Genomic DNA, 27,645 nt, shown 5'->3' on the forward strand with positions numbered 1-27,645 from the left:
AAAAGCCACAGCTTCCTATTAATGTTCATTCCTCCCTTGACTCCATTTTGGTCTTTAGACATCATTCATATACATACACACATACATACATATGTATGTATGTATGTATGTATATGACATGATGCATGGTAAAAATCATACACTGTAGGAAAGTACACTTCCACTCCCCAGAGAAATTGTTCACAATTAACACCTTCCATTTGCATTTTTCTTGGCAGTTACAATTATATCTTTTAAAGTATACCTTATATTTCTCTGTTTCTTAATTTGCCAACTCACAAAATTTGAAAGCTGGGGAGTCTGATACTCCCACAATATTTTCTTTCTTCTTCACTCCACCTCTCCTTCCCAAATTTTGTTAGAGATGATGTTGTCTATGAAAACAACATACTGCTCCCTAGGTATAATTAAATATATTGCATTGGTCTTAAAAACTGAAAATCAACACAAAATATTTAAAATATGTAGTTAGTATTCAATGTAATTTTCATATGCAATGTATGTTTTCCTCAGAACTTTGAGAACATCTATTATTTTTCAGAATCCAGTATTACTGATAAGAAGTTTCATGTACATCTCATTGTCTTCTCTTTGTAGATAAGTATTTTTTAATCTCTGGAATTATTAGGATTTTTTCAAATCCCTGGAATGTTTATCATTTGAATGTGTGTAAATAGATATTGGACTTTTTCCATTTATACTACCCTACAGATTAGTCTTGTTTCTTTATTTAGGAAAGTTGATCTTCTGTTATTTCTTTGATAATTTCCTCCCTATTGTTTCTGTTTTCTCCTTCTGTAATGCTTTATATTTTCCATTTTTGTCTTTTTGATCTATGTTCTGATAGAGCTTCCTAACTTTCTCTTCCCGATGTCTGACTTAATCTTCAGATGATTTTATCTTATTGTTCAACTCTATCAGTGTTTCTTTTGGCCAATTTATTTTGTAACAAGCCTTTCTTATTAACTGATTAATTAATTGATATCCCATTTTTTTTCATAGCAGCTTGTTATCATTTGATGGATGCAATAGCTTTTAAAATTCCTTTACTATTACTCATAATTTTATCTTTCCTGATGATCATTTCTGCTTTCACTTCATTGATTGCTCAGTTTTTATTCATTCCTTCTTTCACTTTCAGGGTTTTATAATCTGGTGATCTTCAAAAAAATAGGATGATTCTTTGTTGTCCATTTATATTTGCAAATAATGAACTAGGCTGGCCAGGAGACAAATTTGGTAGAGGTGTTCTGAGTTGCTGTCTACTGAATGAGAGAGTCGGTTATGGACCTAAGGACTAGGGCAGGATACATTTGTCAGATCAGCTTCCCTGTGGGATTCAGTGAGGAGAAGCAGACTGTGGTGTCAAGGTAAGGAGAGTTCCTCTGAGAGCTGGTGCTTAGGGTATTCATTCAGTCCTTGATAGAGCATCCTTGATTTATCTTCTCTATGTCATTCCCCAGCCCTAGCTACTGTAAATATCCATATCCACTCCTCATGAATGCTCTGATTTTCTTTATACTTTTACTAGGAGTCTCACCCCACTCCCATCTTTCTCAAAAGTACAGCTCTCAGATTTTAGCTTGACATCATCAATGACTCTGAGTAAGGAAGCAGAGAAGATCCTCAACCATTTCCACTGTCTTGAGTAGAGTTAATGTGTAAATCCCTTGAGAACAACTTCTGTTTGCTCTTGCTGGTATGACTTCAGCTTCTATGGGGCTCTCACAGAAGGCCTGTGCTCACTTCTGCTTAGCTCAGGCTATTTTCTTCCCCTCTGGTTTCTCCACTGACACCAATCCTGCCTGTCCAATTCTATCTTCCTGAAAGTCCTCAAAAGTCCTGGTCCACCCCCTCACACTTTTCCAGTACTGTTTTTATTGTGTCCTCTTTGTTTTTAAAAATTAATTCTACCATTTCAAAGGTGAAATCTTAGTTTCTAGATCAAAATTTGAATCCAAAAACTCAGATTTCTTGGCTGTTCTGAAATATGTGGATTAAATAGAACAGCAACTGTTTCACATTATGTATAATAGTGGAGCAAAAGGAGAGTTCTATTAAGTTAGCAGTAATAGTAATGATTACTCTTCTTTAAAAAATTAAGTAAATTTCAGTGGTAATTATCAATTTTCAGACACTTCAAATTTTTTTTAACCTTTATTTATTTTTTTTGAGACAGAGAGAGACAGAGCATGAACGGGGGAGGGTCAGAGAGAGAGGGAGACACAGAATCTGAAACAGGCTCCAGGCTCTGAGCTGTCGGCATAGAGCCCAACGCAGGGCTCGAACTCACAGACCGTGAGATCATGACCCTCAACCAACTGAGCCACCCAGGCCCCCCATTTTTCAGACACTTCAAAAGCTAGCAAGGAAGATAAATCTAAAGTGTAGGTGAAGGACTTGGAGGAAGGTTGCCTTCTTCAAACTGCTTTCTTCAGGCTCTGGCTTCACTTCCTAAGTGATGCAGTTGTAGGCAAATTACTTAATCTCCTTGAGCCTTGGTTTCTTCTCTATAAAATAATAATGATAGTACTTTTGTATTTATTGTAAGGATTAAATTGGTTGATATTTCAATAGTGCCTATAAAAATGCCTGAAATATAGCAGGCACTCAGTAAATAATTGTTGAATAAATAAATGAAGATATGCATGAGGGTTGAATAAACAACACCTTAAAACAGAATTGTGTGACTGCCCAGCTGGTAGATACCATAGCTGAGTCTTCTTCTAGGGCTAGCTGCTTATAAATGATAGGGTAAGTAATAAAGCTGGTAAATGTCATTGGTATGAGCTCAAGGCTTCATTCCTGAAGGAGATGACAGATAAGTGGAGTCACTGCATGGTTGGTTGTGAAGATAACAGCAAGTCTGACAATGCTGGTGGTTTTTACTGCCTGGAATAGTGTGAGATTCATCTGCCAGGATTGCTGAGTAATTAAGATTTTGACTCTGGAGTCATAGGGCTTGGGTTTGAATCACAGCTCCTATTATGAACTGAATTATGCCCCCCACCCCAGTCTACATATTAAATCCTAACCTCTAGTGCCTCAGAATGTAACCGGATTTCAAGATAATATCTTTAGAGGTGATTGAATAAAATCGCAGCCATTAAGGTGGGTCCTAATCCAATTTGACTAGTGTCCTTCTAAAGGGAGGAAATTTGGGCACACACGGAAACACCAGGGATGCACAAGCACAGAAGAAAGACCATGTGAAGACATAACAAGACGGCAGTCATCTGCAAGCCAAGGACAGAGGCTTCAGAAGAAACCCAACCTGCCAATCTCAGACTTTTTGTGATCCAGACTGTGAGAAAGCAAATGTCTACTCTTTAGACCACCCCATCTGTGCTGTTTTGTTACAGTAACCTGAGCAAACTAAACACTTCAAGCATGTGATATCTGTAAATGTGGGTGGAGAGGTTTCTCTCTCTGAGCCTCAGTTTCCTCATTGGCAGAATGAGGATATTAGTAGGACTTAATCCATAGATTTTGAGGATGAAATGAGATTGACATTTAGCACAAAGCCTGCCTCACAGGCAGAGCTAAATATGTTAGCTATTATTATTATTATTATTGCTATAATTATAAAAAGTGATCTTTATTATTGCTGTTATTAGTGTCTTCAGAGGGACAGTTATCAGGTTCCCTCCCCATCTGATTGAAAAGTGACTCACACTTTTGTTCTGAAACAAAATGTCACATCCTTTTGTAATCACAAGCTTATTTTATGGATGAGAAAACAACCTTCTTTTGAATGATTTTTGGGGTTTGGTAAGAAAGCCTGAATATTTACAAAAGTAAAGTATGACTATCAAACACAACATAATCAGCTTGAAAAAGAAAGTTTATTCAAAACACGAATTTAGATCATGATATTTAGTTTATGTAGTTCATGTACTTGATTCATTTAAGTGGGCATTTTGACCCATTTTAAATTTTTTCAAACAAGCCTACGGTTACAGCTATGATTTGAATATACTCTATAGCATTTAATCATGAAAACTTATTTTAAGTTTTTTTTTATTGATGTGTAGTTGACATACAATATTATATTAGTTTCAGGTGTACAACACAGTGATTCAACAATTATATACATTATTTGGTGCTCACCCTGGTCATTGTAGTTACCATCTGTCATCATACAAAGTTATTACAATATTATTGTCTACATTCCCTATGCTGTACTTGCCATTCCAATGACTTGTTTATTTTATTTTATTTTATTTTATTTTATTTTATTGTTAATTTCATTTAAATATAAGTTAGTTAACATAGTGTAATAATGATTTCAGGAACAGAATTTAGTGATTCATCACTTACGTATAACACCCAGTGCTAATCCCAACAAATGCCCTCCTTAAATGCCCATCACCCATTTAGTCTGTCACCCCACTCAACACCCCTCTAGCAACCCTCAGTTTCTTCTCTGTATTTAAGAATCTTTTATGGTTTGTTTCCATCTCTCTCTTTTTATTTTATTTATTTTATAACTGGAATTTTGTTCCTTATTTTCCACTTCATCTATTTCACCCATACCCCTATGCACCTCCCTCTGGCAGCCAGTAATTTGCTGTTTGTATTTGTGAGTCTATTTCTACTTTTTTGTGTTTGTTCACTTGGTATGTTTTTAGGTTCTACATATAAGTGAAATCGTATGATAATTTTTTTTTTCATCTGATTTATTTCACTTAGCATAGTATCTTGTAGATCCATCCATGTTGTTATAAATGGCAAGATTTCATTTTTATGGCTGAGTAATATTCCATTGTGAATATATACTACATCTTCTTTATTCATTTATCTATCAATAGACACTTAGGATGCTTCCATACTTTGGCTACCATAAATAATGCTGCTCTATAAACACAGAGGGACGCATCTCTTCTTGGTTTAGTGTTTTTGTTTTCTTTGGTCAATACCAAGAAGTGGAATTACTGGGTCACATTAATCATGGAAATTATTAACCACAGGAACACTAAAATGAATTTACACTGAAAAGCATTGTAATGTGTTACTTCCTATAAATGCTTCTTCTAGATATGATTTAGAAGGTGGGTAGGGTGCTGTGAAGAGATTGATGAGGTGGCAGTCCTAAGGCCTTAGTTCTAGCCCTGCCTTGGGGTCTTTCTTTGTAAAATCGAGCTGCAAGGGCCAGCCTTGCACACTCCATGATCCTTAAAAGAATCGCATGAGGAAATGAACATGAAGATGCTCTGTGAAAATACATTGGGGTCAAGGTTAGCATTACAATGTCAAGTCATGATGATAGTATGTGCCCTTGATGTGATGTGATGAGAATGGCACCTTATCTCTGAGGTCTTCCTCCCCAAAGCCCATACTCCTAGTCCAACCATGAGACAAACTCAAAATGAGGGACATTCTGTTGGATACCCTACCAGTATTTCTCAAAATTGTCAAGGTCATGAAGAATAAGCAAAAGACTAAGAAACTCTCACAGACCAGAGGAGGCAGACAAGATAACTAAATGTAATGCAGTTTCTTGGATGGGGACAAAAAGCATATTGCTGGAAAAACTAGTGAAATCCAAATAAGGTCTACAGTCTGATTGCTAATAGTATATCAATGTGGGTTCTGTAGTTGTGACTAATGTAACATGGTAACATAAGTTGTTAGGAAGAAAGAAACTGAATGAGGGGTATATGGGAAGTCTTTGAATTATCCCTGAAATTTTTATGTAATCTAAAACTATTACAATATTAAAAAGTTTATTTTAAAATGCTTATAATATTTTATTTGGTTATTTCATTTTATTTCAAAGTAGCTTAAAAATTCAAATTCTCACTTTAAAAATATCAGATAAAGGAATTATGTGATAATGTGAGAACACTTTCAGAATAGCAGAGTCAATTATTCGTTTGTTATCTCCCATAACTAGAGTCTCTGCTTTATTATCATCGTCATCGACAAAATTATCTCAGTGCTGAGGAGACCACAGAGCTTATCGTTCTTCTCACTTCGCAAACTGAGGCCCAGAATGGGCAGGTGACTTGTCCAAAATCACAACTCATTTAGTTTTTCGTGGTGGTAAGAATGTGAAAGAAAATATTTTTTTTATTGCATGTAAAGTACTAAGAAATATGAATATATACATGTGTTTGCGTATAAATATGTACATACATAATATATATCATATCGTGAATTATGTATATAATCTTTCTTTTTAATAGAAATAAAATGTAAAAGCATAAGACAGGCTCCTTAGTGAGTCTGTTGATCTGGTGGGGGTGTTGTTGTTGTTGTTTCCTTAAGAGTCTTAAGACTCTTAAGGAAACACATCCAGCTAAGTTAAAGAAGGAAGTTTGAGAACAAAAACAAGTAAAACTGTGTCCCCTTTTATGTGACAGGTCTGCAGGAAGCACTGAGGATTTAAAGGGGATCAGACCCAGTCTCTAACCTTGAGGACTTCATATCCTGGTCTAGGAAGCAAACACCCAAGTGGCTTTACCCTAGAACCTGACAAGCACAGGGGCAGACATAGGTGCCGAGAAAGCTCCAAGGAGAGGCAACTAGTCCAACTACAGGACCAATTTTAAGGAATCCTTCATGGAAGAATGACCACCCTAGATGCCTTAGAAGATAATTGAGGAGTTAGCCAGATGGAGAGAAAGGAGGTAGGGATACCAGGCAGAAGTAATTTGTCCTCTGAGATTGCAAGGAAGGAAGGAAGGGTGTGAGTTTAGATAAAGCAGGGGTTGAAGGGCAATAGGAAGTCAGCCGAGATCAGCCCTGAGGACACCAGTCATCACAGTGAAGTAGGATCTGAGACCGTGTGCTGAATTGAGAGGGGAACTTGGGGAGAGTGATAAAGATTTGGACTGTGGCTGAAGGAAAAGTCAAATGTAAGAAAAGGTAAATAAAGGGCTAGTGAACAATTCTGAGCTGGTTTGAACACAAACAGGGGAATAAGCAATTTCCTTTGGCAGCGTTCAGCTGTCCAAGTGTAGAGAAGGTACAGAGGAAGTGGATCTTGGGTTCAGTACTCCCAGGCAGGATGTGCAGACTATAGGGATCTAAAGGAGCCAAGAATGGCTGGTATCAGTTGTTCAGTCATCAGCTGTAAAGTCCAGAATCGGCAGGGCAAAAAGGGAAATTGAAGAAGCCAATGGACTAAAAGAAAATTGAGGTAGCAAGACATTTTATGTTTCTCTAGGAATAAGGGCAAGTAGAAAGAAATCTCTTAAAAGAAAATTTAGTAGAAAATAGGACCAATCAATGTATGAAGCTTCTGAGTAAACAAAATGAGATGCCCAGAGAGTTGAGAGAGGCAGAGGCCATTCAACCCTGGTGACACTGACTTCAACAGAGGATACTTGAGGGTAAGAACTCGATGGGGTGCCAAGAGAATGCATCCTGGGTGTTGGTGCTGTCGGGGGTGCAGAATGGCAAGGCAGTAAGGGATGGAAATGTAGCAAGAAGAGGAGATAGGTGGAGATGCCTTCTGCCTAGTGACCAAGGATTACAGAAATGGGAAGAATGGCTAGAAGGGATTGCTTCTAATGTGGCCAGGAGGGAATCAGTTCATGTTGAAGGCATGGGCTTTGAGATCAGGCCAACCTACCTCTGTTAACTACAGGCAAGTACATTAACTCTCTAAGCCTCCCTGTCCTCACTTATAAAAGCTTTGCTCTCAGAGACTATTGTGGCCTTAAAGAAGGCCAAGGGCTTGTACCACAGTAAGTGGGAGATACATACTAGGTGGGAGCCAGTGGGTTTTTTCTCAACTTTGAGTGTGGCTGAGCATCCTGGTGGCCTGGCCTGTGTATGCAAGACCTGCACACAGTGGGCAGAGAGCCCCAGTGGGCAGAGAGCCCCATGCTGCTGCCCTGGTGCCAGGCAGGGAGAGTAGCAGTGGTAGGTTCTGGTATAACTAAGGGCTCTGGTTTCAAAACCAGTAAGCAAGAGTTTAATATTGAAGGCTGTTTTGAGATACAAAACATGGGAGAGGCCAACATCCCAAATCATTTCTGTAGATATGTGTTTTAAAAACAATTCCCTTTGTGTCCCTGATTGTTTTCCAAAGGGCTAATCTCTTGTCCACAGGTAGGGAGGAGGCATAGACACAGTAGGAAATAAGGAGAGGGGAAAGAAGTTGAATTGAGGAAGTGGCAGGAATAGAGATGAGAAAAACTTGTGTAGAGGCAACATTGTCAAGTGAACTCAATAGAATTCCATGGCTCTGGGTTTAGATTGTGTTTATAAGGAAAGGGCCATTCATGAGATCCATGGGGTCTTTAATTCTCATTATATATAACATGTTGGTTATATTTATAAAACAGAATCATAACTACATCTGGAAACTTTACACAGAAATTAAGGTTGACGTATGTGCCAGATTGATTTATATTCTCTGATAAGATGGTAAAGTAAAGATTTATTTTACTTTACACTCTTACAGCTTGGATTATTATTCATACTTTATTTTGCAAATTGGTGGTAACCCAACTGCAGCCAAATCAAGAGTTCACATGCCAAGTTTTGGTCTGAAAAAGTTTTTGCATCCAATATATATTTGGCCACAAAAATAAGGAGATCGAATAATAGAAGAGAAAAGAAAGTGCTTTATGTACTTTGGAGGTCAAAAACAGATGTGAATAGGGTTCTCATGGAGTGTGGCTAGCTAACATCTGGTAATCCCTAATGCATTTCACTGTCCATTTGTAAGTTTCCCCCAATGTTTAATATCAACAGCTATATAGGAACGTAGTGACTTGCACAAAGAATAGAATTTATAGATATCAAGGACAAAGCCAGAAAATTACTCTGTTCTTGGCATCCATCCTTCCTGGGCAAGGACTTCATATTTTCTTTCTGTTGATGCTATGTTTAATAAAGCTATGTGATTGGTTCGGTTGAGACTGAGCTGAACATGTTTTGTTTTGTTTCTTCTCTACGACTCAGTGACAAAAGAAACATAAAACCTTCTGCTTACTTTAATCACAGACCTCAGGTTTCTTCTATGAAATCTGAAGAAGAATTGAGAAAACATCCCCAGAAGGACTAGTTGTACCTATAATGGGGGAGGAGGGTGAGAAAAAGGTGGTGAGGAATGTGGATAATTTAGCTTATTTTCTTCTCTTGGCACACAATCCGATTTCTTGTTCCCTTTCAAACAACTCTCTTCTACAAAGACAACTCCCATTTGCAATGAAATTTGCAGATGACAGCTGACCTGTCTGCATTTCTGACCACAAAGGTTAAAGATGGTGGGGGTTGTGCTGCAAAGCAGATGAAGAAGTTATGATTCTTATTGCTAAATGCAGTCACTGAGATTGGATATATATTATCCATCTCATCCACAGATCCATATTGCATTACATAAATTAACAGTAATCTACACATTCCTTTGACAGAGCAGGCTGGGCCACAGAATTGCTGGATTTGTAACGAATTCAGAGATGACAGCAAGGTATCAACTTGTGTGCCTACTCAGGTCCACTGATGGAGTCTGCCAGGAATAGGAGACATTAGAAGAATCCCAAAGTTCTTCTCAAGCTCTGTGGGAAAGTGCCTTGTTGGTAGGTTTGATATGTTTGCCAAAAAGTAGGCATGGAGGGTAGCAGCATATGATCCCTGGTTTAACTAAAAGAGTTTTTCATAATAAGATGTTTCCTAAAGTTGAGAATTTTAAATTTAAGATCAGCCTACAGTAACAAATGAACATGTGTATTATGCAGTAATAGTAATACATCCAATCATATGATGATGCTTTGTATCTTCAGAAGAATTTTCACATGAGACTCTAAAGTGATTTCATGAGATAAAACTGGGATGTATTTTTATCCCCATTTCCAAATGAGGAACTGAATTTCAGAAAAAAATAAGCAATTCATGCTAGGTCATGCAGCCAGTAAATTAGAGAATTTAGGAAATATTTTGTCATCATTTGAATATTTTGTAATCACTCAAATTTCTGACTCAAATTAGGAGTCAGAAAACTGTAAGAACTATGGCTATGATTTTCTGATTCCTAAATTGTGCAACAACAAACTGTAACCCTGACTACATAGGAGACATTTACAATAAATGTGTGCATACATGATTAAATGACAATAAGTTGGAGATAGCTGACCTTTGAAAGGTAGGGATGATTATATCAGTCAACTTCTCCAGAAAAAAATACATAAAGAGATTTATTATAAACTGTTGATTTGTGTGATGATGGAGGCTGGCAAGATTAAAATCTGCACAGTTTGTGTCCCAGTTGGAATCTAAAGAATGGCAGGCTAAAAAACCAGGAAGAACAGATGTCCCAGTTTGAAGGCCACGAGACAGGAGAATTCACTCCTACTTGAGGGAGGTCCAGTCTTTTGTTCTATGCAGACCTTCAACTGGTTGGATAAGGCTCACCCACATTATGGAGAGCAATCTGCTTTACTCCATCTATCAACTTAAATGTTAATCTCATTTAAAAACACCCTTACAGAAAAACCCAGAATAATGTTTGATTGGACAAAAAATTTGGGCCCATTCAAGTGGACACATAAAATTAGTCACCACCAGAGGCGCCTGGGTGGCTCAGTCGGTTGAGCGTCCAACTTCAGCTCAGGTCATGATCTCGTGGTCTGTGAGTCCGAGCCCTGCGTCAGGCTCTGTGCTGACAGCTCAGAGCCTGGAGCCTGCTTCTGATTCTGTGTCTCCCTCTCTCTCTGCCCCTCCCCCACTCATGCTCAGTCTCTCTCTGTCTCAGAAATAAATCTTAAAAAAAATTTTTTTTAATTAGTCACCCCCAGTCCACCCTTGTCAACTTGTCACCCTTACATTTCTCCTTAAACCATACTTAATCTTAAAATAAGGCAAATAGCAAGATCGTTCTTCTACCTAACACAATATAACTATCCTGGGTACAACCCAAAATACTCTAACCCTTTTCCCAGAAGAGGAAACAAAGCCCTTGAGTGATATTTACTCTTCTCTTTGATATCTCATAACTTAAGTACTTGGGAAGTCAGATGTTATAGACTGAATTCCCTCAAAATTCCTGTATTGAAACCCTAATCCCCAATGTCACTGTACTTAGAGAAGACTTTTAAGGAGGGAATTAGAGTTAAATGAGGTCATAATGGTGGGACTCTAATCCGTTAGGACTGGTATCCTTGTAAGAAGAAGAGACACCAGATCTCTCTCTCTTTCTCTCTCAATCTGTACATGCACAGAGGAAAGACCATGTAAGGACACAGCAAGAAGGTGGCATTTGCAAGCCAGGAAGAGAGGTCCCATCAGAAATCAACCCTGGAGACACTTTGTTCTTGGATTTTCAGCCTCCAGAACTGTGAGAAAATAAAACTCTGTTGTCTAAGACCCCAGTGTGTGTTATCTTTCACAGCAGCCTGAGCTGACTACTACAGTGATCAAGCCTAACCTGAGATATTTGTTACTATCACAGAAGAGGGAATTTATTTGAAGTATATCAGTCCAATTATTGTCTGTATGTCTTAAACCATTCCATTAAACTTCCAGTCTGGGCACAAACCCTAGATGAGGCTTTTTTTATAAAGGGTATCTGAAGACATACTTTCCTGGTATTTTGAGGGCTGGATTGCAAATTATAAATTTCTAAATCTTCCCATGTTTCTTCAACAAAATTTCCAATAGTAGGAGGATGACTGTGAAAGAGAAGAGACAGTCAATATTATGGGGTGTTTACCATATGTTGAGCCTGGTAGATAAAATGGGGGAAAGACACACTTTATCCCCATCCTCAGGTACTGTTCTAGTGAGCGCCTTAGGTTCCAGGGTGGGGATAGAGTATTTCTTCCTCTGAATCTTTTTTTTCTAATTTTATTTATTTATTAGGTGGGGGAGGGGCAGAGAGAGGGTGAGAGAGAACCCAAAAGAGACTATGCACTGCTAGCACAGAGCTCATGCTGGGCTCAAACGCACAAAACCGTGGGATCATGACCTGAACCAAAATGAAGAGTTGGATGCTTAACCTACTGAGCCACCCAGGTGTCCCCTTCTTCTGAATCTTTAAGCTGTCATGGTAAAAAAAAAAACTGATTTTAAAGGGCTTATTTGGAGGGTCTAGCAGAAAGCCCAGCTACGTGAATAGGCTTAATTGGAGGTTATTCCTCTCTGGCTGTGGGAATGATGCACTTATCATCTTTGGCCATCACCAGGAGTAACAGATGCCCTAGTTTGATCACCTTGACATCTCGACTTCATGCCACCAGCTGTGTTATAAAAAGTGTGATTTAGGTCTGAGGAATTTGCCATCAAAGACAGCGTGTGTGTGTGTGTGTGTGTGTGTGTGTGTGTAATTTAAAATTTATTTAAATTATGGGGCGCCTGGGTGGCGCAGTCGGTTAAGCGTCCGACTTCAGCCAGGTCACGATCTCGCGGTCCGTGAGTTCGAGCCCCGCATCAGGCTCTGGGCTGATGGCTCGGAGCCTGGAGCCTGTTTCCGATTCTGTGTCTCCCTCTCTCTCTGCCCCTCCCCCGTTCATGCTCTGTCTCTCTCTGTCCCAAAAATAAATAAACGTTGAAAAAAAAATTAAAAAAATAAAATAAAATAAAATAAAATTTACTTAAATTATAGTTACAGAGCCAACTTCTAATTTGTTGCAAGGCCTATGTTTGTATGGAGGTGGTTTTAATTCTTTGGACTATTTTTTGACAAAGTTGAAGAGAGAGCTCTTGAAATACTTTCAATGTTAATATAACACCTTTATGCAGTATGTCTTAAGGAAAAGCCAAACAAAGGCTGGTCTATAACAACACTAGGTGTTTCAAATTTTCACTGTGCTGCATTCATAGATTTTGGAGATGGCCTATGAAACTGTAAATAAAAGCAATACAATTTTTCTGTGAAACAATTTCTGAACTCTCCAATAGGTACAATGTTAGATTCATTTAATAGATTGGTACAGACTTTCCTTGGGGAAACTAAAGGTGTTTTTTTCTCCCTCTTTCTGTATCAAAAGTTGATAATGCAGAAATATTGCACAAATTCCATGGCTACAGAATCTTTTCTTTTTATTGAACAGCAGTTGTGGTTTGAAGAGTAACTTTCTTCAGAAAATTGTGGAGACTTTATAGCAATGGCTGTAGCTATTTGGACTTGCCAAATTACCTAATGGAATAGGTAAGCTTTATGTCTTTAAAATGACCCACTTTTTTTTTTTTTCTTTGAAGCCTCTGGTACAGAATTTTTCAGCCCATAATATTCTTAAATTGAGTGTTGAGTATGAAATTGACTGTAATTTTTAGTGTTTCATCTTTTCAAACCCCCAATATAGGGGGAAAAATTGGAATTTTTTAACAAGCCCAAGATCTAAGAATTACACCAATGCTGCCTATGTTTCCCATAGACCCTTAGGAAAAATCATATATCAACACAGCTACGGCTAAGTTACTAACTTCTATCAACTTCTACAACAATGACGATGACAAATTCCCAAGGTTGTGGTGGTAAAATGAGTGATGAATGATGAATGGAAACAGTAGGGAGCAGGTTAACAGACAGTGGTACTCTTTTTTTAAATTTTTTTTTTCAACGTTTATTTATTTTTGGGACAGAGAGAGACAGAGCATGAACGGGGGAGGGGCAGAGAGAGAGGGAGACACAGAATCGGAAACAGGCTCCAGGCTCCGAGCCATCAGCCCAGAGCCTGATGCGGGGCTCGAACTCACGGACCGCGAGATCGTGACCTGGCTGAAGTCGGACGCTTAACCTACTGCGCCACCCAGGCGCCCCAAGACAGTGGTACTCTTTACAAGAAGTTCAAGAAACTTCAAAAAGAGCCTATGATCCAACCCAATCCAATTTTGAATCAAGGACATTTAAGACAATTTTTATCATTTTCTAAAACTACTAAGAGTTGAAAATTTACTCACATATGAAGATATCCTTAGTGGAATTAGCTAAACATAGATTGTAATAAAAGAAGATCTTGGTATGGTTGACCATATAAACCTATCAAGAAATTTGGAGGCCAGAGTTGAGGCTTGGGCATGTTAGCATCAGAGGTAGATGACAGGTCCCTTTCCTCCACATTTCAAACTCCCTCTGTACCCTTTTGCCTCTACTCCCAGCTCCCAGTCTCACTCCAATTGGACCCAAGGAAACTTGTTCTCCTGCCTTTGGAGAAAAAGAGACTGTTTATTCTTCCCTTACCACCCTACTCTCACACTGTACCTTCCCCACTAGTAAACCTAGTCATGCCCCAGGCTTCTGTGGGACCCATAAGTCTCAGAGAACTTGAATTCCATCCACAGCAGGGATGTAGTTTGATGGGAGGTGAGTGTAAAATGAGAGACACATGGTAGGAGAGCCACTACAAGGAGGGCCCTGAGAGAAATCATTCACCAAAACTGATGAAGGGTTCTGGCTCTGTGAGTCAAACTCAGATGAGCAGTCTGAGCAGGTGAGGGAAGAATAGTCCTGTGTGCTCTACAAGGTGGTTCTGTAACTCCCGCCCTGAGTCACCTGCATGCTTTGGGTGAGTACCACAACCAGCCATCACTAAGGAAACAGGTCACTCCACCATGGCACATCACCTGGAAGCATAGGTGTGAGAAGGGAAAGGCATTCTCCTACTATCTTTTGGAAGAAAACCAAAGAGCCAAAGGCAAGTGGCGATGGAGCTCCAAAGGCGGTGTGGACCTGATGATGCTCCAGATGAGGATATCAGCAGGTGATCAACACCACCGCATGAGTAGCCAGAGCAGGAGCCCCAGTCTGTCAAAAGGACACTGACCCTCAATAAAGTACAAATGATATGCAGGGCATCCACCTGCCCTCAGAGACTTGAGGGAAGACTTTTGGTGACTTTATCTGCAAACTGGAGAGCCACAAAAGCCACAAGTCCAGGCAACATTTGAGTTTCTTACATCTTAAAACACATTTGATCAAAACTTGTTTAAGATTATATAGGGCACCTGGGTGGCTCAGTCAGTTGAGTGTCTGACTTCGGCTCAGGTCATGATCTTGTAGTCCATGAGTTTGAGCTCCACCTTAGGCTCTGTGCTGACAGCTCAAAGCCTGGAGCCTACTTCGGATTCTGTGTCTCCCTCTCTCTGCCCCTCCCCCACTCATTCTCTCTCTCTCTCTCTCTCTCTCTCTCTCTCTCTCTGTCAAAAATAAATAAACTTAAAAAAAAGATTATAGAGCAAACCAAGGTTAGTTTAAGAATATATATTAGACCCTTTACTACTTCTTTGATGGACCACCTGCTCCCTTTATCTTTTTATTTGTTCGTTTGGGTTATTTCAGTTTTAGTTAAGAAAGGGCAAAAGTGAGTCTATTTAATTTTTAATTCTACACTTTTTCATAGCAAAAGAGGACCTTGTTTTAAATTCTGCACTCCTGGGGCGCCTGGGTGGCTCAGTCGGTTAAGCGTCCGACTTCAGCTCAGGTAACAGTCTCACGGACCGTGAGTTCGAGCCCGGAGTCGGGCTCTGGGTTGATGGCTCAGAGCCTGGAGCCTGCTTCCGGTTCTGTGTCTCCTTCTCTCTCTGCCCCTCCCCCATTCATGCTCTGTCTCTCTCTGTCTCAAAAATAAATAAACGTTAAAAAAAATTTTAAATTCTGCACTCCTAATCAAATACTATCCCTGTGAATTAAAACTTGTGACTTGACGCCAGAACCCACAGTAGTATAAAGACAATAGTTGAATTCTGGGAATAGGAGGTAAGGAGAAAGAGTAGAGGGTTGAGGACTTAGCCTTTGGGAACGCTTGTAGTTAGGCAGTGGAGGGACCCTAGGAGAAGCAAGAGCTCAAAGCCAGTCCCCAACCCAGTTGTTTATAGTAACCAGTAAAAATACTGATGCTTGTGTGTACTTTAAATACAGAACAAAGTGGACTTACATGGACATATATAGAGATGTACATATATGAATGAAGAATTTCTCTACATAAATCTATATAGATAGATGATTGATAGATAGATAGATAGATAGATAGATAGATGATAGATATCACAGATGCATATATGTGAGGTAACAGCAAGAGGCAGGAGAAAATAAAATTTATTTTATTTTAAAAGAATTTATTCCCTCTGATTCCTTCCAGTGTCACCCCATTTCTACCAGTGACTCTTTCTGGGATTGCTGCTTCAATCTGATGGACTTTGTTTCATGGCTCAAAGCTTTGTCTGGGCTTCTTGTCCTTGTTCCTACATGTAAGCTTGAAGGAGATAACAGCTTCCCAATGGTACCGATCCCAGGGTGCTTTAGCACCTTTTATTGACTCTTTTAATTTTACCAACACCTTTGTAAACTGTTTCTCATTAGGCTTGTCTCAGTTAACCTTTTGAGGGTTCCATCTGCTTCATGATGAGACCCTGAGTGTGATAGGATCCATGTTCTTGTTGATTTTCCTATAAGACATCCAAGTGAAGATATAAATAGGCAAGCAAAAATGAGTCTAGGGAAACCCTAAGGCTGGGAAAGTTTGGGCTAGGGAAAATGACATTTAAGAATCTTCAGCATACAGATGCAGAAGGGGATAGGTATGACCTTTTAGTCTTGGGGAAAGCAAGCCTCCCCTCTCACAGAACTGCCCACTGTCTTGAATTACCATCTTGCTGAATTCAAGGCAGTCTTAGACTGCCCCACCCTCACATTCAAGAAGCCTGACATCTCGGATTAAAGCTTAAACTAATTACCATCCTCCTTCTTAGTGTCTGTCAAGACTAATTTCTCCATGCCTCACATCACTGTTTACCTTGCTTATGAACAGAAACCCAAATTTCCCAGGCATCCACTTTGGCCAAGGCTCTCATCTCCTTACTGCTGTGTAAATCCCCATAATATGAACTGATTCCTCTCTCCCCTTCAAACTCTTTTACTTGAAGCAATTTTAGATTCTTAATCATATATTTATTTAGTCTATGCCCATAATGGACTATTCAAAAAGATGGCTAACATTTGTCCAAGAAGAGCACAAAATAAATTCACTTAAACCATTTGTTCATAATTACAATAGACACAATGCACTTCATCACTGAACAAACTCCATAATAAACATTTGGCCATGGGGACAATGAGGCAACTTATACTGATCATTTCTTTACTATTTTGGGTTTACACTGACATACGTGGCCACAGACAGTTAATTGGATCTGTAAATACTCCCAGTTAAGTTTAATTAGTTCTCTGTGCAGGATCTAAGGTTATGATAGTTCTGGTGATAATTTTCAATATTATTTTTTTAATTTCACAGGACGTTTGTTTTAAAAAATTGACCTAGAGTGTGCTCTGAGAGAAAAAAAAGAAAAATAAATTGGATAAAGGAGTGAGAAATAAGAGTATGAAAAGATTAGTTACTCTGTAAAAAAAGCCAATATGATTGTAGAAGTATTAAAATCCCTGTAGGAGATTTACAGAGAAGTCTGCCCTGGATTAGAATTTGATATCAAATAACTTAACTGAAGTCATACAATTTCTGTGCCATTTGTAGTTGAGTTAATAGCATATGTTCCTGGAGGATTACAGCCAATGATTAAGGAAATTAGGTTTTGTTTGAATTTAATTTAGTTATATAAAGCTGCTACTATAATTTACAGCTTTGATATTTAATATTTAATAACCCAGATCTTAGAAGAATACTAGATATAGCTGTGTCATTATGCCTTGAAATATTATTCCCATAAGTCATTTATATTTGCTGGCTGATAGAGATGTTCATCAACTAGATGGACTCAACAGGAGTCCACTGATAAAGCCACTGCAGTTTTACAGTTTGCTGAGTCCCTTGTATGTTTCCACTCCATTTCCCACACCTGTAACTTACTGAATCATAATTTATCTGGCCGGTCAATTGTCATAATAAAGAAACATTGCAGCCTTACTTCAGCAGCCAGCTGTAGGAATGACTCAACTCTGCCGCCTTTCTCTCACATTTTATGTATCTGTGTCATTAAAAACCATAGGAATTTCTCTGTGACTATTGCTCCCTCAATATTTTTCTTTCTAGTTTTTCTTTCATTGCTTTGCCACACTTTTTCTGTATCCATCTCCTTGACTTTTTGCTCCTTTTATTCCTTCATTGTTCAGAGACTCTGTAGTAATAATCTCAATTTCTTTCCTGTATAGATCTGTATCTCTTTGTAGAAACTGAATTTTTTCCTCTAATTTATAAAAATTAATCTGGAATTTCTGGCCCTATAGATTAGCATCTAAACATTCCTAATTTTTTACTCCCTCTATATTTATACTACTTCAACTGCTTTTCTCCTTCAGGGCTTGTGATTTAAACCTTTTATCTCCTTTATTCACATGTCTTTTATTGTCCTTAAGAATCCTTCTCCTCACTGTTCTGGTTAGTTTTGTTCCTCACAGTTGCTTTTACTTCTTAGTTTGCACTTCCTTCAAAGACAGGTCAAGTCAGCCCTTCAGAAAATTCACAAGGCACAGTCTCTAGACTCAAAGATTTTAAAGTCTGAACAGAGAATTTACTCAGAAATACCTACCCTAACAATTTATTGTATGTATATATAATATATATATGTATATATAATATCATATAACTAATATAACAATATGAAACATACATATACATATGTAAATTATATATATTCATTATACATATACAGAATATATATATTCTATATTCATTATACATTATATATATACAGAATATATATATATATACACACACACACGCACACACATATATTCTATAGGTAGATAGCAAGGAGTAGAAATTTATAGAAATGAAATAGTTAAAGTAGGACAATACTTAAACATGCAAGTTAAAACACCAAGAGTTTGTTTGAAGGGAATGAAGAAATACATTAATGCATTATAAGAAATGAGGGTTTTTTTTTATGCTTTCCTGCCAGCCCTCTAAAAATTTCAACTTCGTGAGCACAATTAATGATGATGACAATGATAATAATAATAATAATGAAAACATAGTGATTAAGCACTTGGGTTCTTTAGTTAGATTGGCTGGCTGGCAATGTTGGCTTTGCTGCTTTATAACTGTGTGACTTAGGATAATTTCCTTAACCTCCCTCTGTCTCAGTTTTCAAATATGTAAAATGAGAATAACAATAGTACTCTGTTGACAAAGTTGTTGCATAAAATTTATAAAATGCTCAGAATCCAGTGTCGGATATAGTAAACTCTTAATAACTATTCAATATTGTTGTTTATTATTATTATTGTTACTGCTAATGCAAAATAAAGCACTAATTAGTAGGAAATAGTGGATCGAACTGAACATTATGAAACAAACAACCATCCTGACAGTAATTGTAAAGTCATTTACCTAATCTGTATCTTTTGACATTATTTTGCTATTTTTCTGGAGTTAAGAATTCTTAGGCATTCTTTGGAGTAGCTCCCAAATAACACAAACTGAAGTCACCAGAACAATATCAACAACCATTCTTCCTGGATAAAAATTGGTCCACATGAGGAATTGAAGAAAAATCCTGCATCAAGCATATTTGAGATACAAAATATTTTTCTTTTTAAAATTTCTTTTTTAACTTTTAATTTTTGGTAACTGGAGATAGTTGCTTCGAATCCTACAGAGCTTGGAGACCTGGTGGTTGTTAAAATTTTCAACACAAGAACTAGAGAAACAGTACATTTGTGCTAATGTAAAAAACAGAACCATAAGGCAACATCCAGAAGTAGATCAAAAGCTCTCACAACTCAGGTTAGAATTCCATAATTTATTTTAAGAGAATTCACTGAGCATTCATTGAGTGCTGGCTATAGAGAAGTCACTGGATTTTCCCCAGTAAGGAAGTTAAAAGCAGAAGAGGGGGTAACTGAAACAACAGTTCTAATCCTTAATACCTAATACAAAGGAAATGACAGAGTTTATTGTGTTCCACTGAGTCATGAAATACACCAGAACACTCCACGAAAGAAAGAAAATTCAGATTGATCAAGGAGAGAAACAAGATTGACTTTCTCTAGCTCTATTTTTATTTATTCACAAACTGGACCCAATAGCATACTGGAAATGGCAAAAATCTACATAGTGACTAATACCAAATAAAACATCGCCAGCTAAAGGGGATTATGGGCAGAATCTACAAGATATAGAAAGACAGCAGCAGGGACAAGAAATCTAAGTTTAAGTTATCTAGAGGAGAGAGGACAGTGATGGGCATTCCTGGGAACAGATTGCCAATAGTAAGAAATAAGGCAGTAGAACCAAACCTAATAGTTATAAGGTTTTAGGAATTGCCAATGGTTTTGAATCAGGAAATTTGGGTGTGCATCACAGCCATGCCATTTATTAGCTCCCTGATCTTGAGCAACATTAGGCCTGTGGAGTTTTATTCTCTAAGTAAGGACAACAGAAATAATAGTATCTCTATGCATTACCACCTTATAGTATTTGAGGCTAGTTAAATTTAAGTATACTTTGAAATTATAAATATAAATATATGAAAGTATAAATTAAATTTATACTTTTTATACATATAGCACTATTGGAATATAAATTGCTCTTTATTTGAAAGAGAGAGAGCATGAATGGGAAGAGAGGCAGAACAGGGGGAGAGAGAGATAGAAAGAGAGAGAGAGAGAGAGAGAGAATTTTAAGCAGGCTCCATGCTCAGTACAGAGACTGACATGGGGCTCCATTCCACAACCCTGGGATCGTGACCTGAGCCGAAATCAAAAGTCACATGCTGAACCATCTGAGCCACCCAGGTGCCCTGGAATGTGAATTGTTAGTATGATTCTGCTTTTGCTTGAGTTTTCATTGGTGAGGATATTACTTTACTTAATCATGTTATTTTATGAATTGTTTAAAGGGAACTGTCTGTCCAATATATGAAAAAAAATCTAATTTCTACACTGGTCTTAACTATATCCCCTCATGCATCACAATTAAATTTAATCCTCTATCTAATGTTATTTCTTCAAATATTAAATGATAGCTATCATGATATCCTTTAAGCTTTATATTCTATCTATTAGGAAAATTCAAGGATTGGTTCAGTTATGTAATGACATTAGACCTCTGGATTGTGTCTGGTTCCATTATTTACTCAAAATATGATATAGTTCCTAGGCCCTGGAAATCCTGGTCATTTTCTGCTAGATTCCCTTGACTTTAATATCCTTCTCAAAATTTGGAGCCTATATCATTGACAGACTCTTGCCTAGGTACACATTCCCACTCCTGTTGACCCTTCTCTTTGCCAGCAGAAGCCTGTTTGGTTCTGGTATAGGAGGGTGATGTGCTCAAGAAAGGCAGCCTCCCGGGGCGCCTGGGTGGCGCAGTCGGTTAAGCGTCCGACTTCAGCCAGGTCACGATCTCTCGGTCCGTGAGTTCGAGCCCCGCGTCGGGCTCTGGGCTGATGGCTCAGAGCCTGGAGCCTGTTTCCGATTCTGTGTCTCCCTCTCTCTCTGCCCCTCCCCCGTTCATGCTCTGTCTCTCTCTGTCCCAAAAATAAACGTTGAAAAAAAAAAATTTAAAAAAAAAAAGAAAGGCAGCCTCCCTTAGCCTTACCCCCAAAACCAAGAGGTGAATATTAACAAGTTTAAGCCAATCATGGCAATTTTATTACCCTGCCTTCTTCACAGTCATGTGATGGAGTCTTGGCCACTGAGATATAAAAGGAAGTCGTTAGGGGGGCTTTTTAAAAAGTTCTCACTCCTTAGAAAAGACCCTAGGAGGGGCACCTGGGTGGCTCAGTCCGTTGAGCCTCCAACTTTGGCTCAGGTAATGATCTCACAGTTTGTGGGTTCGAGTCCCGCATCAGGCTTTGTGCTGACAGCTCAGAGCCTGGAGACTGCTTTGGATTCTGTCTCCCTCTTTCTCTGCCCCTGCCCCACTGACACTCTGTCTCTCTCAAAAATAAACATTAAAAAAAAAATTAAAAAAAAAAAAAAGACCCTAGGAGCACCTGGGTGACTCAGTTGGTTAAGCTTCTGACTTCGACTCAGGTCAAGATCTTACAGTCTGGGAGTTCAAGCCCTGTGTCGTGCTCTGTGCTGACAGCTCAGAGCCTGGAGCCTGCTTTGGATTCTGTGTTTCCCTCTCTCTCTGCCCCTCCCACATTTGCACCTCTGTTTCTCTCTTCTCTCAAAAGTAAATAAACATTAAAAAAGCTTTTAGAAAACTTCCAAGTCCAGGTTTAACCCCTATCCTGTCTGTAGGAAGCTTGTTTCTGAAGTTGTGAAGTTTGAACCTGCTATGGAGAACTAGAGATGATGGCAGGAGAAAAGTCAAGGTTATTGTAAGGCCACCAACCCATAGCTCCTTATCCATGAAACATTCATTTTTTCCTTTTCCAGACATTCTTATGCAGGATAATCAATTGTAGTCATTGCTTAAGCTCCATTTAAATGTGTAGCAGAATCTGTTGATTCCCCAACCCATCCCTTCTGCCCACCTGAAATGATCTGTTGCTATAACAGCTAGTTTTCAACACTCTGATGTTTTTCTACCTCAAATTCCTACACCTCTTCTCTTCCTGAAGGTGCAATGATGAGATGGGAGAGGATAAGTTTTAGCCTCTGCTTTCTAACCCTCAATCAACAGAGAATGGGATTTAATGGAGTTGGGGATCAAGCCACTCCACAGTCTGGTGGGGCATTTCTGAAATGCATTATACACCATTTCTCAGAGGAGTCCAGCAGAATCCCAATAGCCCAAAGCAGAAACCCACTTAGTAACACAATCTTTGCTGGCTTATTTCCATTCTTTTGCTCATTTTTTCTCCCCTCAAATTGCTTTCCTTGACCTTGGGATCACCTTTTAAATAAATTTTATGTGCATAAGACCTTGTCTCAGGGTCTATTTTTGAGGAACCCAAATTAAGACAAGTTGGGTATTGTATGACTTGTAGCTGAAAGCATTCTGGTGCAAATGTGGTAGAGTACTACTGCCCAACAGAACTTTCTGTGATGGTAGATATGTTCCATATCTGTGTGGTCCAGTATGGTAGCCATTAGTCACATGTGGCTATAAAGGTTGTGAAATGTGACTAATGTGAGGGAGGAAATCAAATTTTTCATTTCATTTCACTTGAATCCACTTAAATTTAAATAGCTACATGCTTCTAGTAGCTACCATATTGGCAAGTACCGTATTGGCCAATTGTGAATCAAGTGAAGGAGAGAATTGCCTCCTTATTTTTTTAAATGCCAGAATTATATTCCACAACCATACATTTTGAAGACTCGTATTGGCTAGGCTTTGTGAAGAATACAAAGAAGAACAACATAAGCAGCTTCTGCTTTCTAAAACCCAATCCAGTCAGGGAAACACACTAACATCTAAATATGTAAGAACAAGATACATGTTGTAAGAATGGTATAAACAAAGCACTATGGGAAATAAAAGGATGCACAATTAATTTCTGCCATAGAAATCCAAGAATACTTCACTGAGGTAGCATTTGAGCTGAATCATGAAGATAAATACAGTGTCTTTAGGGGGGACAGGAAAAGAATTACATTTATAGATAGAGAAAGGAAACATAGGGAAGCAGTACAAACAAGAAGAAGAATGCAAGTGGCCCAACAAAGCTATAGAACAAAACGTCAGGTGAGGCCGGAAGTACACAGAGCATTGCATTCCATGTTAAATACACTTAACTTTCATTCTATGAGGGATAGATAAGTCTTCAAAGTGTTTGAGCACAGGTGGTGATGACTGTTTGTTAGTAACATAATTGGTTATAAATAGGAATAATTGGAAACTCAGAATTCAGTTAGAAGTCTACAATACCAGTCCACGTAACAAATGGTGTTGATGTGAACTATGTCCATAGCATTGAGAATAAAAACAAGAGGCAGGTTCAGACTTACCTAACACGTAGACGTGCTAGGTCCTGACCACAAACTGAAAGATGGTTATGAGACCAGAGTTGGAGATGGCAAGAGACTCAGGCAAGAGACTGAGGTTTGGGGGCAAAAGATACACAGACATGAAAGAGGTGCTCAGTAGACAACTGGACGGACAAATGCCAGGTGTTGGTGGTCAGCTGCGTCAAAAGATGCAGAGTGTGAGCAGGAAGAATGAGAGAAGCTCTTGAAGTTGACTTGTAGCTCAAGGAGGATGAAGAGTTTGGAAAACCCAAGTGAAGCAAAGGGAAGGATTAACTTTTGTTTTGTTGTGCTTTGTTGTAAGAACCACAGTATTCTTCTAGCTAATGTTGGGTAAGAGATGGCCACTGTTTAAGTTCACTTTTTGATTTAACTCATTATTTCAGGTTACTGAGTTTATTTTTTGACTACCAGTTACTGCACAGAAAAGTGACTTTTTCCAGTTGTTTGTTTTTGTATTTTTAGCCTGGGTGCATTATTTAAAATATAAAATAATTGAATACAAGGAAAAGCTAATCACTTTCCTGAAAGAGGAAGTGGTATTATAAAAATTGTGTAGTGGATGCTGTGGTACACAGCCTGTACTATGGTACTGTCAGCTCCTAGCTGAGTTCTTTTCCAGGAACTATCCTTGGCCTTGACCACTATACTTCTTCCTTGGAGGCAGCCTGTAACCATTTACTGGTTGATGTAGCACTTTTGTTTCAATCCTGGTCAGTTCGGAAGTATCATCTCAGCACTTAGCTCCCTCAGGGATCAACTGAGGCCTGTGTTGGAACTTCGTGGCAGATCAGATTCTCCATTGCACCCCTCACCCAGTCTCTCCCATGCATTATTCCCAGAGCACTCCCATTAAACCAGGTGCACTCAAAGCTCCATCTTGATGTCTGTTTCCCCGAGGAACCCCACTCAAGGTGAATTGCAGAACAAAACCTTGGTATTTTTTTGAACTGATTTCTGATTTTTTAATTTCATATTATTTTTTGAGAGAGAAATAGAGCACAAGCAAGGGGAGAGGGGCAGAGGAATAGAGAGAGATTCCTCTGCAGGCTCCATGGCTCAGTGCAGAATCCGAAGCAGGGCTCAATCCCACGACCCTGGGACCATAACTTGAGCCATCTGACTGAGCCACCCAGACGCCCTCTGATAAAACCATTTTAGATATCATTTGAAGTATCAGGATTCTTTTTACATTTGGAAAAGAAGATTAATGAGGTTTTTAAAGTTATGTTAATTTAATCAGCATGGTGCTGGTGCAACAATATGGAGACAAATGAATAGAGAGAACAGATATCTCAGAAACAGATCCTCCTGTACACAAGAATTTATTATATTATCAAGGTCATTGACATCACAAAAATATGATAAATATTAATGGCATAACATTTAAAGAGGAGAGGAATGACTATTCACTAAATGGTGCTGGAAACACTGGATAGGAAAAAAAATTTAATTCTTATGTATTTAAATAAATCCCAGATGGGTTAGCTCAATTTCGCCAATAATCAAGGAAACAAATTTGAACATCCGTGAGATATTGTCTTTGACTTGTCGTATTGATGGAAAAAGCATTGATGAGGACATGGGGATAAAAGAGTGCCCTTATATACTGTTAGTGGAAATGTAAATTGCTGCAGCTTTTGAAGGGCAATCTGATATGTACTATGAGAAACTTTCAAAGTGCATATCTTTGATTTAATTTATTAAACTTTTAAATGGAAGAAAAATATAAATATTAAGAATAACATATATACATGAGAAACTTTATAAAACTTAAGAGTTTTTACAAATTTATTCACTTGTGCACATGTAAAAATAAGCATGTACAATCACATAACCACCACCCAAATCAAAATATGAAATGCTTTCAGCACTTTAGAAGTCTCCCTGGTGTTCTCTCCTAGATAATATTCCCCTCTCAATAAGTGGGTAAGACAAACACGTTCTCTCATGGAACTTACGGTCTATTGGGGGAGACACTTTTTTTTTGAGAGACAGAGTGTGTGCACATGCATGCATGCGAATGGAGGAGGAGCAGAGAGAGAGGGAGAGAGAATCTTAAGGAAGTTCCACACTCAGCACGGAGCCCTACGAGGCAGGGCTTGGTCCCACTACCCTGGGATCATGACCTGGGCAGAAATCAAGAGTGAGACATTTAACCCACTGAGTCACTCAGGCACCCCTGAGGGAGATAAATATTAAGTAAATAATTACACAAGTGGTTATTAACAATTTATATCAATATTACAGTGAAAAATTATAAGTGCAAAAAGAGAAATACTATGTATATTGGGGAAACTGAGGGAAGACACATCAGAAGAAGTGATATTTAACATGAAAGATGAGAAGGAGTTAGCTAGGCAAGGAAAGTGGGGAAGGAAAAAACCTTAAGGAGAGGGAACAATGTGTGTTCTGAGTTGGAAAAGAGTTTCAAGGGTCTGAAAAATAAAAATAGTGTTGGTTAGCACAAGAGTCAATGAAGGAGGCTGCAGAAACAGACAATAGCCAAACCCTGCATTAATAAGCTAGCAAAAGATGCTTATTTATACCTAATTGTAACGGAAAGCCACTCAATGGTTTTAAAGGAAAGTACAACTTAAAATGATCATTTTGGACCACTGTGAATACAATGGGTTGTTGGGAAGACAGAGTGGAATTTGTGAGACTAGAAAACAAAACGAAAAGAAACAAAAAATAGAGAATTCCAAATGTATTTTGAAAGTTGCCTCTACTGAGCTCAATGACCAAAAGGATGAGAAGGCTGAGAACAACAGAGATTTAAATTTATGTAAAAGAAGAGCTTTGAAGGATCTACATAAAACTGCTGGCTATTACCTCTGCTTTGGGTTTGGATGAGGGAGAAGGATTGAGGCAGAGTTTCACTTTCTACTCTGTACTCTCCAAACTAAAATGGTGGTGGTGGTCATGATGATGGTAATGGTAGCTTCACGTTATTTAAAAAAAATTTTTTCAACGTTTATTTATTTTTGGGACAGAGAGAGACGGAGCATGAACGGGTGAGGGGCAGAGAGAGAGAGGGAGACACAGAATCGGAAACAGGCTCCAGGCTCTGAGCCATCAGCCCAGAGCCCGACGGGGGCTCGAACTCCCGGACCGCGAGATCGTGACCTGGCTGAAGTCGGACGCTTAACCGACTGCGCCACCCAGGCGCCCCAGCTTCAAGTTATTTAAAGGACCTTGCATTATTACCTGTGATTAATTGCCTTATTTAAAGGAAATAAAGGAAATGGGCATTAATTTGACTTCATAAAATAATTTTTATTCTATAAATTAAAGATAACATAATTCATATTAAAAAGTAAAGTATAAAACTGAAAGCAATATTACTACAAGTCTGATAGTGGATTGAGATAATTATTGAGTGGATTGAGTCAAATTATTAAGGTTTGGATATTTTCCACACTAATCAACAATTCACAAAAGGATAGAAATACTTTTCCTAGCTTTATTGAGATATAATTGACATAGAATATTGTGTAAGTTTAAGGTATTAAGGTTATTGATACACATTTCAAAATGATTACCATCATAGGGTTAGCTAACACCTGCATCACGTTACATAATTACCATTCCTTTTTTGTAATGAGAACATTTAAGATCTAATCTTTTAACCACTTTCAAGTACAAAGTACAGTATTATTAACTTTCTTAACCATGCCTTACATGAGATCCCCAGAACTTACTCACCTTAGAACTGGAGTTTGTATCTTCTGCCCAACATCTCCGCTTTTCCCCAATCCTCCAGCCCCTGGTAACCACCATTCTAGTCTCTGTTTCTACGGCATTTTTAGAATCTACATATAAGCGATGTCATACAGTATCAGTCTTTCTCTGACTTATTTCACTTAATATAA

General features: G+C 38.4%; 1 long non-coding RNA gene across 1 annotated transcript; it reads right to left on the reverse strand.

The window, feature by feature from the left end:
• Window positions 1–2,289: 2,289 nt before the first annotated feature.
• Window positions 2,290–27,645, reverse strand: LOC123577490. The gene is made up of 4 exons (XR_006701874.1): window positions 27,479–27,645; window positions 11,534–11,624; window positions 8,951–9,028; window positions 2,290–2,510 (listed from the first exon to the last, which is right to left on the reverse strand). It is a non-coding gene; the product is annotated as an uncharacterized LOC123577490 (long non-coding RNA).

Source organism: Leopardus geoffroyi, chromosome D2, assembly GCF_018350155.1.
Source record: "Leopardus geoffroyi isolate Oge1 chromosome D2, O.geoffroyi_Oge1_pat1.0, whole genome shotgun sequence".
Lineage (NCBI taxonomy): Eukaryota > Metazoa > Chordata > Mammalia > Carnivora > Felidae > Leopardus > Leopardus geoffroyi.